The 15,354-nt window shown below is 42.7% G+C and overlaps 1 pseudogene; it reads left to right on the forward strand.

Annotated features, from left to right (window-relative positions):
* The first annotated feature begins 1,525 nt into the window (after positions 1-1,525).
* On the forward strand, positions 1,526-9,902 carry LOC144459378 (uncharacterized; annotated as a pseudogene).
* Positions 9,903-15,354: the final 5,452 nt, after the last annotated feature.

Raw genomic sequence — 15,354 nt, forward strand, 5'->3', positions numbered from 1 at the left:
CCATGGAGTTTCTCTCTGAGGACAAACTTACAGTTAATGACACCACTTGTAATTTCATCTCTTTTTTACTAAGAAAGCCACATGTGATATTAAATGGGAAAAAGATACGTGTGTTTAGTTCAAAATGTATTTCCGTAAGTTTTCTCAAAAGTAGATTGACAAAAAGGTACCTTAAAACTTTGTAAACAGAGGAGAACGATTCATAACCAGCAACAAGTGCCTCACAAGAAACCATTTTCAGTGCTACCGTTTTGTATTTAACATCTGCCTTTTGCCTATCAAATGCAGCAAGATGGGCAAGTCTTGACACAACCTTCTATATAAAACACCACTCCTAAAAAAGCCCTCTTAAATGGGTGGGTTCCTGTCTGTCAGGAGGGATGGTTATGGAAAATAAAAATGCACATAGTCAGCCTCTGGCTTTGCGGAGCGCTTGCTGTTTCCATCCATGGAGCAATTTGAGTATCAAGGAAGAACAAAAAAGGTAAACACGTCACTCAGTTTCAGCAAGCTTCAGTGGTGACTGGTGCATACAAGTGAGTAGACATGTTTGTTTCCTCTTGTTGCCTCTCTTTTTCTATCTCTCTTAGCTGTCTTCCTTTGTGAGCATCCATTCGAGTGATTTTGTAATTTTATTGCTTTTATGTATGTGTTAATGTGCTTGTGTGGATATAACCATCACATCTGAATTGCAGTCATTTCCTGATGTACTGTTAAAGACTGTGCTTGAATTTGTTGTAGAAAATCACGAAAATAGTTTAAGGGTAGGTAAAAAGTGCAAGGGTACAATGTCCTTCCAATGTACAATAAATACGCTTCTCCTGACAACAATAAATGATAAATATTTCCATGCTCCACCTTTTTATATGCTTTAGTGTACATATAGATCTAACAGCCTGTTATTTACACAGCCATTTGTCTCTGCACCAAGTACAACATGGCATATATCCAAAGCTGCCAATGTATTTCATGGCAAACAGTAATGGTGTGAAGGATGAAACAACTACTTTCGAGTCTGAAAGACTAATAGGTTGGAATGACGATGCCTATGATACATGCTGTCACTCAGATGACCAGAAATCTAGTCACAGTTCCAGAAAGAAAGCATTAGGCTTGCATGTTCTTGCACATTTGCAGCCAAATAAATTATTGTGTGTGCACTGGATGAGACTGGGTGTGATGAAGAAAAGTGGGATGGCTAAAATTTCCATATGTAAAGGCATGGGAACTGCAAGGGCCAGAGTAAAAAACCTCAGGCGGATGACCAGAATGCCGGAGTAGCTCTCGAAGATGGGTAGAACAACAACCAAATGGGCAGATCCTATCTAGAGAATTACCAGGAGGACAGATAGGCAAAGCACTTCTGGAGGACGGGCAGGGAGCCAGCAACGTAGGCAGGATAGCTGTGGAGGTTGCAGTCGTAGGCAAGAATGCTTTGGAGGACAACATGGAAGACAGAGGCAGGCAACGGGACAGTGGGACTAGAGTCTGGCACTAGGACAGCAACAGGACTGCTGCAGCACCGATGCTGGTGACTGCTGCTTTGGAGGACCTGATGACTCTGAAGCTTTGGACTGCTGAAGCTCAGGAGCTTGGAACTGCTGCATCTCTGGAACTTGGGGCTGCTGCATTTCAGAAACCAGTGATGGCTGCAGTTCAGTATGAACTTGGTTTTGCTGCAGCTCGGGCTCAGTGGATCACAGCAGCACAACCGAAAATGGTGTTTGCCAGAATGCCGACTGGAAACATAGCGCAGGTTTCGGCTTCACCGCCGACTGTAAATGTGGAGCAAGTGTTGGCCAGACTGCCAACTGGGGACCAGTAACAGCAGAGACCCCGGCCAGGACCCCCAACTCAAGAACAGACGAGATGTTGGCTGGGACCCCAGACTCAAGAACTTACAAGAAGTCAACGAGGACCCACAGCACAGGAACAAACACTGGCTAGGACCTTGATGTCCTTCCCATGCTGGACCTGACTTAACGTTGGCTGGGACCCCTAACTCTGGGTGTGGTTCAGGGTCTGGCTTGGCATCAATTGTGATGCAGTGCTGCTTGGGGGACTAAAACCTTAAAAACCCTCATTTCCTTCTAGGGGCTCCGATCCCAAGGTACCTTGGGGAGATGGTCAAGCAAGCCCCCAATAAGGTGAATTGTTCAAGGTCTTCAGGTAAAGGATCTGTCAAGGAGCTAGCTGGCTTGGGTTCAGGTGCAGATAGGAGGCTAGCCAACTGAAGGGTCGCAAGGTGATAGCTGTTCTGGGGCCGAGGCTTGGGCTGATAGCTGGGTACCTAGAACTTGGAATCAGGGATGTCGAGGAAAAATCTGTTGCCCACACAGGTAACAAGTTGCTCAGCCAAGGCTTAGAGAACCCTCCCCTGCTTGCCACAGACAAAGCCACCTCTCTGTCATTCAAGCATAGGAGAAACATCCTTTGCGTATTTCAAGAAGTTCTATTTTAACTTCATCAGTCCACTGGACTTATTTCCCTATAGTATCAGGCTTATTTGGATGTTCCTTTGAACATTTGTGACACTGAATTTTGTGGTGAGGACACAGGAAAGGTTCTCTTCTGATGACTCTTCCATGAAGGTCATATTTGTGCAGGTGTTGCTGCACAGTAGAATAGTGCACCACTACTTCAGAGTCTGCTAAATCTTCCGGTAGGTCTTTTGCAGTCACACAGGGGTTATGATTTGCCTTTCTAGCAATCCTAAGAGCAGCTCTCTCAGAAAGTTTTCTTGGTTTTCCAGACCTCAACTTGACCTCCACAGTTCCTGTTAACTGCCATTTCTTAATTACATTACGAACTGAGGAAACAGCTACCCGAAAACACTTTGCCATCTTTTTATAGCCTTCTCCTGCTTTGTGGGCATCAGTTATTTTAGTTTACAGAGTGCTAGGCAGCTGTTAAGAGGAGCCCCCGGCTGCTGATTGTTGGGACAGGGTTTCAGGAGTATTCATAAAGATGAAAATACAATAAATACAAAGCTGAAATGTTCATATTCAAATAAACACAAGAAGTTTGTGCTCTAGAGAAAGGATCAGCACTCTGAATAACCTCCTAAGCCCTATGATAAGCTATTATGGCAAGGATTAACTATACAGACCAGTGAGCAGTGATAACTAACATGTCGTTGGAGTCATCGGGTGGGAACCTCCTTTCACCAGTGCTCTCGCTGACTCTTGGGGTATTTTCCCTATGTTGGCTGTAGCTAATTTTGGTTGTAGTAAGGCTGCTAGGCCTCACCACTGCTACCATGGGTTGCTAGCCCATGCCAGCACCTTTTGGGTCTTTTCCCTCCTGTCAGCTGTCTTTCCAAGCGGTCACATGGTCTTTCCCTTGTTGTCAGCTGCCCTATTCACAGCAGCCACTAGCTGGGCTAGTTCTGAATTCAAATAAACACAAGAAGTTTGTGCCCTAGAAAAGGATCAGCACTCAGTGAATAACCTCCTAAGCCCTATGATAAGCTATTATGGCAAGGCTTAACTATACAGACCAGTGAGCAGTGATAACTCACATGTCGTTGGGGTCATCGGGTGGGAACCTCCTTTCACCAGTGTTTTGTCTAGTTGGTCCCACGACACCTCCCGGAGGCTAGACAGTGATCTCTGGCGTCCCAGAGACACTCCCTTAATGCCAGGTCTCACTGGTCCCTGCACCAACCCCATAACCTCCTTTACCTTACTTACACATGGCTTTCTCAGCCCAAACAGCACCGCCACCTTGAACCAAACCCAGGCTCCGTACATGGAAGCTCCAGGTAGAAGCAGTGCTGATACTACCTTTCCTAGCACATTCACCATACTCTATTTCACACGCTACATAGCATAACTACAATATAAGCTAAAGTTAAAGGAGATAAATAAACTTACAGGATCAGCAAACACACTCACCTTGCAGCATGGTCTCAAACAAAAGGGATTCAAATAGGCTACTCCCACACTTAAATAACCTTCCTCTTCCTGGATTTCCTCCTGAGAGGAAGTGGATCTCTCCACCTGATCTCAAGGAGTTATGTACCCTGCTTAGCAGTTCCCCCTGCTGGCCCCCAACTGACATTATTTCTTCGCTTCCAGATCCATTGGCTACATCTAACTGCTTCATCTGACATTTCCTTCACTGTCTTCCTCAAACTCTGTCCCCGCACTCCAAGTTCCCCAAGGAGTGAGACAGCTGATCTTGCTATGAATCCCCTACACCCCACTTCCACTGGACAAATCCTAGTTTTCCATCCTCGCTGCTCAGCTTCTGCTTCTTAGTCTGCATATCTAAGCTTTTTTCTTTCATAGGCTTCTTCCACTGAGTCTTCCCAAGGAACTGTCAGCTCAATGAAATAAACTATCCGTTGACTCACTGACCACAACACTATGTCAGGCCTCTGCTTGGTACAAACTATTTCCTGGGGGGCGGCAGTAGCTCAGTCCATAGGGACTTGGGTTGGGAACCGGAGGGTCACCTGTTCGAGTCCCCGTCCGGACCAAGATATGGAGCGTGGACTGGTGGCTGGAGAGGGGCCAGTTCTGGTGGCTGCCGAGGTGCCCTTGAGCAAGGCACTGAACCCCCCAACCGCTTGGGGCACCTCATCAAGGGCAGCCCCCTCACTCTGACATCTCTCCACTTGTGCATGTATAGGTGCTGTTTGTGCATGTGTGCGTCTTTTGGACCTGTGTGTAATTGACAAGCAAGAGTGAAAACATTGAATTTCTCCTCAGGGGGATTAATAAAGTAAATAAACTTAAACTTAAACTTAAAACAACAAGCTTCCCCCCTAAACCTACTTGCATTTCCCAATCACAAGCACCTTCTAGGCAGCCACACCCTTGCCTCGTTACTAACTTATCCCTTCTGTATTTCTCTCCCTCACGGACAAACTGAATTGCTAAACTCCTATTCTTAACACCTTCTGAATTCACCTGTCTTCGTTTCCCTTTGATGCCTGCAGCTAAACATTTCAACACCTGGTTATGTCTCCATGTATATCGGCCTTGTGACAAGCTAACTTTACAGCCTGACAAAATATGCCTTAAGGTTGCGGTACCTGAACACAGTGGGCATGAAGGGTCTTCATTTGCCCACAGTTTTAGGTTCTGGGGGTTGGTAGCACATCGTATGTAGCCCCTACTAGGATTCTAATACGATTCTCCTCCATACTCCACAGGTCCCTCCAACTAAGCTTCCTCTTCTCTACACTTTCCCAATTCAACCACTGTCCCTGTTTAGCCTGGGCCACTACCTTTGCACTCCTTAATATCGCCTCCTATCTACGTATCTGTTCCACGACCAGCTTTCTTTTATCTTTGAGACCTGCTTTATTCCATACCGGTTTGCCTGAGCCAAGCCCCAGGCCTCCCCAGCCAAACTGAACATTACCTACAATCTCTGCATGCCTAAGAGCTGCCTCTGCCTCCTGAACTGCCGATCTTGGGTTCCACTTCCTCCCCTTAGTTGGATTTGGAGCTACACTCCTAACTACCACGTCCTTACTCCCAAATAACAAGAGCTCTGTCCTGACCTTGGTACTTTTAAATTCCTCTGTTAAACTAGATACTGGCAGCTGAAGTATCCCTTTTCCATACAATGCAACACTACTTAGGCACTTAGGAGCGCCCAACCACTTCCTAATATAGGAGCTAACCGACCTTTCAATTCACTCCACAATGGATACTGGAATTTCATAAATTGACAACGGCCACATTAACCTAGGATATAGCCCAAATTGCAAACACCACAACTTCAACTTTCCTGGAAGTTCTGATTTATCTATTCTATCCAATCCTTCTGCCACATCTTTTCTAAATTTCACCACCTGTTCCTTATCATTCAACTCTACATTGTACCACCTACCTAAGCTCTTCACTGACTTTTCCCTAATTGTTGGGATTTCCTCATCATCTATGACAAACTTCCTATCACTTAACTTCCCTCTACATATCGAGATGCTTCTAGATTTACTAGGGTTGATCTTCATGCTTGCCCACTTGAGGTTCTTATTTACCTTCTCTAGTAGCCTCTTTGTGCATGGCATTGTTGTGGTCACCAGTGTCATGTCATCCATGTAATCCCTAACTGGTGGAAGATGCAACCCGTTCTGCCATCTCTCCCCACCTACCACCCACTTAGAAGCCCTGATGATTACTTCCATCGCAATAGTAAATGCTAATGCAGAAATTGTACACCCTGCCATGATGCATATTTCCAGCCTCTGCCAACCTGCTGTGAAACCTGCCGTACTTAGACACAACCTAATATCCTCAATGTATGCTTGCACTAAGTTGACAACTACCTGTGGCACTCTGAAATAGTCAAACGCACTCCAAACCAAACGCATTTGCTTGATCTAAAAATATTACATGCAGGTCCCTTTTGTTAATCTTCGCTGCCTGAATCTGGTGCCAGATCATGCTAGCATGCTCTAAACACCCTGAAAAACCTGGTATTCCTGCCTTCTGTACCATGGTATCTATTAAGCTATTCCTTTCTAAGTAGCTAGCTAATCTCTGCGTAACTACACTAAAAAAAAATCTTCTTCTCCACATTCAAGAGAGAAATCATCCTGAACTGGCTAAGGTCCACAGTCTCCTTCTCCTTAGGAATGAGGACACTACCTGCCCTACGCCATGCTCTTGGTATAATTTGTTTCTCCCAAACTATTCTTAGCTGTTTCCACAAAAATTTAAGGATATCAGGTGCACTTTTATAAACCCGGTAGGGGACTCCATTAGGCCCTGGGGCCGAAGAAGCCTTTGCACGCCTGACCATCTCCTGAACTTCCTTCCACCTAGGTGGCCTGACATCCATCTCATGCTCTAACCCTCCTAATGGAGGGATATCAGGTGGGAAACCTACTATCCTATTCTTCTCTAAATCTGAATATGTATTTCTCAAATATACTTCAACCTCTAGCCTTTCTGCTTTGAGCTGCCCTCCCTTTTCCTGGCTGAACAATCCTTTAACAAACTTAAAAGGGTCCCTGAAAAAAACCTGTCCTTCCATGTTCCTTCTTCCTCCCCTTCTTCCTGAGATGCTCCGCCCTTCTAAGAACTGCTAGCCTGCTTCTCAACTCCTCTTACAGCACATTAATTCCCTCCCTTTCTTCTTCTGTAGCCTTTTTCCACTGCATTCTTAACTGTCTCCTTTCCTTGACTAACTTCTCTATTTCTCTTTGCTGCCTAGACTTACCTGACTGTACCCTCTCAGTCCTCCTTCTCTCATGCACCCCAAACCTCTCTACACCATATGAGTAAATTATATCTCCCATCTTTTCTAACCTTTTTATTGCATTTCCTCTAAGCCTACTTAAGATTACTGCCAAATCTCTATTAACTATCTCCCATTCTTTACTGTCATTTTATAAAGATTATAGAGCTTTGGAATTTGCATCACCTGGCCTTTCCCAACAATGGTTGTGAACAAGTCAAAGCCCTAAAAAGCTAATTATGGTCTGAGACCCTAAAATTGCACAAAACAAAAATAATACACTAATTTTGCATAAAATGTTGAAAAGCATGTTTCATTTTTAACTTTAAGCCTTTTGGAAATCAATCCATCTTCTACTTCACCGTTCACAGTAAAAGAAATTTTGGCCAGGGGTGCCCAAACTTTTGCATGCCATTGTAGGTTATCACTCTAATTTCACTCAAAGATCTGTTTTCTGCATTCATACAGAAGGTTTCAAGTTTTTCACTTCACGCTTGTATTATTTGTATGTATTTGCACGTTGGACAGGCGCAGACAGGAGGCTAGCCAACTGAAGGGTTGCAAGCTGATAGCTGTTGGACAATGATTGTTATTATTGACTGTTCTGGATTTCATAAATAGTACATGTACATCAACAAAATGTGTCAACAACAAAATAATGAGAAAAATTTGATTCACTACTGATGCTAAAAAGTATTTTAACACAATTATAGAAAGAATGTCACTGAAATAGTCCGTACTCTGCTGTGGATTAATGAGCAAGTCTGACCTTTATCTGTCATCCATAACTAATTGTACACTTAGTAAACACCTTCTTCTCCATTAAATCCCCACAGCATTCTGAAGGCAGCAGCACAGATACTGTATGTGTGTATCTGCAGTCCCTAATTCCAAAGCAACAACCCATTGTGGGTACCGTGATTAACTCCCGCACAAATAACACCAGACTGCTGTAAAATATCCACACAGACAGTGTTTCTGCAGACAAGAGTCTATTAGTCCAACTGTGCTGCTATGCTGCTCATCGAACGGTTTATTAATTACATTTAAATTAATGTACTTTTAATTGCAATGTGATGTGATACAGCACCAATATGACAATAATGAAATGAAAGCACTATATCATAATTTAAGTAAGTAGGGGTAAATTTAATGTTATCCTTGGAGAAAAGACAGTAACTCTCCAAAGTCGTATACTGGATTGTAGGAAACGTTTAATATACCCATTTATGGCAGTATCATATATCTACATTGCACTGTAGTTCTACAGATAGTGTATCTGTACCCTGTTGCTGCTGTAACAATGCAAATTTCCCTGCTGTGGGACTAATAAATATGGTGGCGTCAACAGATGTTGACAATCAAACAGACCAACTATTATGGCAGGTTGTGGGCAATAATAGCAGACTATTATTGCTCACACATTTGGACCAGAAAAGGTTTCACCATTTTGAATGAGTCAAACATGTTTTGTTTGAGAGCCTCTTAACACTAGAGCACCAGCAATGAGCTTGAGCTACTTATCAGTAGCTTAGCATACAAATCTAAATGTTTAAACTTTTGTCAGTATGAACATGCTACTCATCATTAGCTTGGTAAGATTCTCCACAACTTGATTGTGCAGTATATTTTATGGAAAACAGCACCTAAGTCTAATGCATTAAGATTTATTGGCATGGTTAACAAAAGAGATTAAAGAAAAGGAGACTCCCTACCGTTGAAGCAGTCAGCAAGTCTGCATATGTGTCTATCCCTCCATTATATACACGTAACGTTCTGACGTATTGTGGTAAGCGTGTTGTGTCATTTCCTGTGTTTTCTGTGACATCGTCTCTGTGCTGCTCTAGTGAATTCTACTAGCCTGCTTTCTGCTTTTCCTCACTTCGGTTGTGTAACATCCAATTCAAGTCTTAACCCACACTAGTTATGTTCAAGCACTCAAGGCTTCTCCTTCTCCTGCTCTTTCTTGCTCGGTGTGCCACATGTTTAGTTATGCCTCTGCCTCCTTTAGCGACAGTGGTAATTGTAACAAGTGTAGCTTATTTGCTGCGTTGGAGGCGAGGCTCAGTGAATTGGAAGCCCGGCTCTGAACCATGGAAAATCACTCGGTAGCTGCGGTAGTTAGCCAGTCCCCTGTAACCAGTGCGGAGCCAAATAGCATAGCCTCTACTAGCGGTCCCCCAGTAACCCCCGTGCAGCCGGGAGGCTGGGTAACTGTCCGTGAGAAGCGTAGCTCCAAGCTGAAGCCCACGGTTCACCACCAGCTTGTTCATGTTTCTAACTGAGAAAGTGAAGTTAGCAACACCAGCGGCCATGGTCAAATGTATCCCTGGGGCCAGAACGGGCAACATTGAATCAAATTTAAAACTGCTGGCTAAAGCTAAACATAGATTTAGTAAGATCGTTATTCACGTTGGCGACAATGACACCCAATTACGCCAATCGGAGGTCACTAAAATTAATACTGCCTTGGTGTGTGAATACGCTAAAACTATGTCAGACTCCGTAGTTTTCTCTGGACCCCTCCCAAATCTGACCACTGATGACATGTTTAGCCGCATGTCATCATTTAATCGCTGGCTGTCCAGGTGGTGTCCAGCAAATAATGTGGGTTTTGTTAACCATTGGCAAACTTTCTGGGGAAAACCTGATCTATTAGGAGAGACGGCATTCATCTCACTTTGTCTGGCAAAGTTTATTAGTAATTCAAATCCCTGACAACCCAGAGTTTAGATCAGGACTCAGAGTCGCAATCCTATACGCTTCTCTGAGCTTCTAGCGCAGTTATCCACCCATAATTTTATACAAACGGTGTCTTTCCCCTGACCACCTAAATTATCTAAATCTAAAATTAAACAAAGAAGAGTTGTGCATTACAACCTCATAAAAATTAAAACCTCCTCTGTGACAGAAAGACAACACAGGAGAATTAAATGCGGACTGTTAAATATCAGGTCTCTATCATCTAAAGCAGTGTTAGTAAACAAATTAATATCAGATAATCATATTGATTTACTCAGTCTCACTGAAACCTGGCCGTGTCAAGATGAATATGTTACTCTAAATGAATCCAATCCTCCCAGTCATAATAATACCCACATTACTTGAGGCAGCGGCCGAGGAGGGGGAGTTGCAGCCATTTTTAACTCTAGTCTATTAATCAACCCTAAACCTAAACTAGACTATAATTCATTTGAAAGTCTTGTTCTTAGTCTTTTACGTCCGATCTGGAAAACCTCACAGCGACTTTTATTTGTTATAGTATACCGTGCTCCTGGCCCGTATTCTGAATTTGTATCTGAATTCTCAGAGTTTTTATCCAGTTTAGTTCTGTTGGGATTCACAGGACCACAGATGATTTCTCATTTGGTAAAATCATCACTGGACATTTAAAGGCTTTTTCCTCTGCATGCTGTTTGTCTTCAAACAAAGAGAGATAGGTGACACCCATCTCCACAGGAGGTCTCAGCTCACACCTCAGTGAGACACAAGTCTCCCAACTTGATTGGGCAGGACTTTTACAATGACATGTGACTGTGATGTCACAGGCCTGTAGAAGGTCTGCTCCCCTCCAAGCCTTCTCTCTTGCTCTGGAGCTACAACAGCTCACAGCTCTTGCTCCAACTGCGGAGCAGCTCACACCTTTCTCCGGCTGGGCCTGGACCAGCCCAAAGGCCCAGATCCTTGCTCCATAGCCCAAACCACTAAAGGGAGGGCAATCATTGATCATAGACTCTCTTGCAAACACAAGGTTTGCAGCTAGCTTTCCAGCAATGAAGAGAACCAAGTGAGTTAGCACCCAGCGTCTAACTTTGCTAAACCCTGAGTGACCAGCTTCCTCGGAGTTTCACCTTTGGAACAAAGGACACAACAAAGACTGCACCTGGAACCACAACCACCTTCCCAGCCTTCTTCTGCCGGCTAACAAAGCAGTACACCACCAAGTGACTCTTTCTCCCATCCACACAAGGATCGGTAATGTAACAACTGTGCATAGCTTATCACAGCTTTACAGGCTAAGCAAGACTGTTTAATTTGTTGTATGTGATTTAATGCTGTCATTGAGTTATTGTTGTGAGTGTTTGCAGTTAGGTCATTGATTCGTTGGCTTCGCCAAAGCTAAGTGTTTAGTTTGCAAATACTGTTCACAAACAGATTCTTGTACACAACTAAACAATCTCTGCACTAATCCAGACCGTTTGCAACACAAGTCACATTGACATAGACTCATTAACAAATAGGCTTTCAACAGAGCTACACCCAAACAGGCATCTCAAAGTTCATGCTTCTTTTCCTTTGTCTTTGTCCTGAGTCCAAACGGCTCCTTGATCACCACACCCGCCTTTGTCTTTCTCTTTTCTCTCTCGCGCACACACACACACACACACACACACACACACACCAAGCTTATATATAGTTAGTTAGAATTTGTGTGTTTTGGTTTGCTTTGCTAGTTTGTGAATAAATATAATTCTTTGGAATCATACCTGCTGTCTGTTTAATGTTGCACAAGAGTGAATGAATAGTCAGCCTCTGCTGCGTCAAGAACTCCGAAATTCTTCTGGCATTACTGTTAATTTTGGTTGTTGTCATTAATTTAATTATTAATCAAAACTCCAAATTAATAGTTTGGCATATTTTATGAGACTGATATCTTTAACTGGCTATCATTTTTCCCTTTACGAGAATGGTGCCCCACGAGGTGATTTACTGTTAAAAAGTCACATTATTTAACATTATTATTCATTATTAATAATAATTATTAATTATTTCCGATAGCCAATTAAATCCCTACATATTTGGTGCCTCCATGTGAAGCCCGAATTTAAATCCCAACAGTTCTTAAATCAGATAAAGTTATTATTGTAGGTGATTTTAACATTCATGTCGACGTTGATAATGACTCCCTGGCTACCGCGTTTATCTCATTATTAGACTCCATTGGCTTCAGTCAGGGTGTACATAAACCCACTCACTGTTTTAACCATACCCTCGATCTAGTTCAGACGTATGGAATTGAAATTGATAACCTAACAGTCTTTCCACAGAAGCCCTCGCTATCGGATCATTATTTGATTACTTTTGATTTCTTTTTACTCAATTACACGCCACTCAGCAACAGTTACTATACTAGATGTTTATCAGATAGTGCTGTCGCAAAATTTAAGGAAATGATTCATCCGTCGTTAAATTTAATAACATGTTCTTCAGTAACCGAGGTTTCTCGTACGGACTTTAACCTCTCCTGAATTGATCATCTTGTCGATAGCACCGTAGGCTCGCTGCGAACAACACTCAACTCTGTAGCACCTCTTAAAAAGAAGTTAACAAAGCAAAGACAGTTCGCTCCTTGGTATAACTCTCAAAGTTAAAACAAATATCGCGAAAATTTTAAAGGAATTGGCGATTAGCCAAACTGGAAGAATCTCATTTAATCTGGGTAGACAGTCTCAAAATGTATGAGAGGGGCCTCCACAATGCCAGAGCAAACTATTACTCAGTTTTAATGTAAGAAAATAAGAACAACCCCAGGTTTCTTTTCAGCAATGTAGCCAGGCTGACTGAGAGTCACAGCACTATTGAGCCTTGTATTCCTTTAGCCATTAGCAGTAATGATTTTATGAGCTTTTTTAATGACAAAATTCAAACTATTACAGGCAAAATTCATGACCTCCTGTCCTCAGATAGTACGTATCTGCCCTCAAACACAGCTGTAAGACCTTATATATATCTAGATTGCTTCTCCCCGATTTCTCTTCAAGAATTGACCGCAGTGATTTCTTCATCTAAGTCATCAACGTGTCTCTTAGACCCAATCCCAACTAGGCTACTTAAGGAAGTCTTACCTTTAGTTAACACTCACTTTTTAGACATGATCAATATATCCTTATTAACAGGCTATGTACCACAGTCTTTTAAGGTAGCTGTAATTAAACCTCTCCTAAAAAAGCCCACCCTGGATCCAGAGGTGTTAGCCAACTATAGATCAATATCTAATCTTCCCTTTCTTTCAAAGATCCTTGAGAAAGTAGTCGCACACCAGCTGTGTGATTTTCTCCATGATAATAATTTATTTGAGGAATTTCAGTCAGGATTTAGGCCCAATCCCAATTCCTATCTTAACCCTCAATCTTAACCCTCAGTCTCAAAAATCCGCACTCCCGTGAAGTGCTAGTGCTGTCCCGATTCTCAGAGTGTTGAGTTCAGGGTCAAGAATAAGGGCTGTATGGCCCTCACTTTTAAGATTTTCCAGGACCACCCTTGGCAATGAGTGCTCTCCCAGAATCCTTTGCCTATCATCCGCCGAGCTCAGCCGAGCCCAGACGATTCAGTCAATGCAAGATGGCGGCAACAAGCGTAGGAAGCGGAGTTATCAATGGGAGTATTTTCCTCATTAATAGTTGTTTTAAAATTATGATAACCATTGCATTATCTTAGTTTAACGTCATTTTATGGACTATAGATCTCTTTGTAGCGTAACACACATATTTTTGGTCGCGGGCGACGGCTTGCCTGCCCCGCCGCACGTAACCCCGATTCTCTGATAACCGAGTATGCTGTCATTCAGTTACAAGAAGTCATTTTTCTCAGTGATAATGTAGTTGTTAAGTTGTTCTAATATACGTGAAATGTTGGTAAGATGACCGGACGGTGTCATCTCCTGTAGCCGTAGAGTATGCAGCTGGTAACGTTACAGCTGCAGTTAGTGTTAACGTTAGTGATTGTATTATCTGGTGACTTTCCGCTGAATACGTTATGTCGGTTGTTGTGATACAGGTTATTTGGTTGAATATCAACTTATAACCCAAAGAGTGAAACGTTAACATGGATGAAAGTCACCAGATAACACTTGTGTGACTGTGTAAATAGCCTCACCATGTTCTGCTGGATGTTGACTACAGTATTCATTGTGATAATACCTGCATGAAACTTAACTAGTAACTTAACGATTTCAGGGCCACCAGACAAAACACAAGCCCTGATTCATTTCAGGGCCACCAATGAAGACAAGTTTACAAAAAGCAAACAGGCTCCAAAAAAACTATGGGAGTGAGTAATTTGTAATTTGTGAACTGTTCATATTCATAACATAATTCTCAGTCACAACGGCAACTGTTCCCCTAATGATCAAGCATTCTGTTTCAAAATGAAATCAGCACAGCTGCAGACGGCATTGTCTAAGATTGTTTGGTAACTGTACATTTGTTTTGGAGCTGCCCCTATACTGTCACTTTTTGGGAAGATTTTGTCGAGTATATTCGTTGCAACATTTATGTTCTATTTTCACAACTGTACAAAGATGTGCTGTTTGGATTTTACGATGTCAGCATTTCAAAACAAAAACAATTCTATATCATTAATCTATCTATTATCTTAGCGAAATTTCATATTCATAAGAGTAAATTTTGTAACAGAAAACCCTTGTTCAAAATTTTTATGAATGAAATGCAGCAATACTTAGAAACCATTCAGCACTCCACAAACTTCGCTGAACTTTTTTATTTATTTGTTTATTTTATTTCTTTTTCTTTTCTCTTAACCCTGGCATATTTGTTCTGTTCATGTCTGTCGCTGCTTGTTTTGTATAAGAATTGAAATAAAGTGTTGGGGGAAAAAAAAAAAGTGTTGGGGGAAAAAAAAAAAAAACTCGTCACGCCTTTTTATCGACAACTACTGATGCCATATATTTCTTCTTCTTTGACTTGACAGACTGGACGGAGTTTTGGCATATTGCTGCCCCTGACAGTCTTAAGACGTATTTGGCTTTGAGGGGTGTCCCATTTTAAAGTCACAAGATAGCCCTTAACACTTGGTTTTGAGGGCTAGTGAGATTGAGGGTTCATTCATTCATTCATCTTCTAACTGCTTCATCCTCCTGAGGGTTGCGGGGGGGCTGGAGCCTATCCCAGCTGACATCGGGCGAGAGGCAGGGTACACCCTGGACAGGTCGCCAGACTATCGCAGGGCTGACACATAGAGACAAACAACCATTCACGCTCACATTCACACCTACGGGCAATTTAGAGTTATCAATTAACCTAGTCCCCAGTCTGCATGTCTTTGGACTGTGGGAGGAAGCCGGAGTGCCCGGAGAGAACCCACGCTGACACGGGGAGAACATGCAAACTCCACACAGAAGGGCTCCCACGCCTG

Source organism: Epinephelus lanceolatus, chromosome 3 (assembly GCF_041903045.1).
Source record: "Epinephelus lanceolatus isolate andai-2023 chromosome 3, ASM4190304v1, whole genome shotgun sequence".
NCBI classification, from domain to species: domain Eukaryota; kingdom Metazoa; phylum Chordata; class Actinopteri; order Perciformes; family Serranidae; genus Epinephelus; species Epinephelus lanceolatus.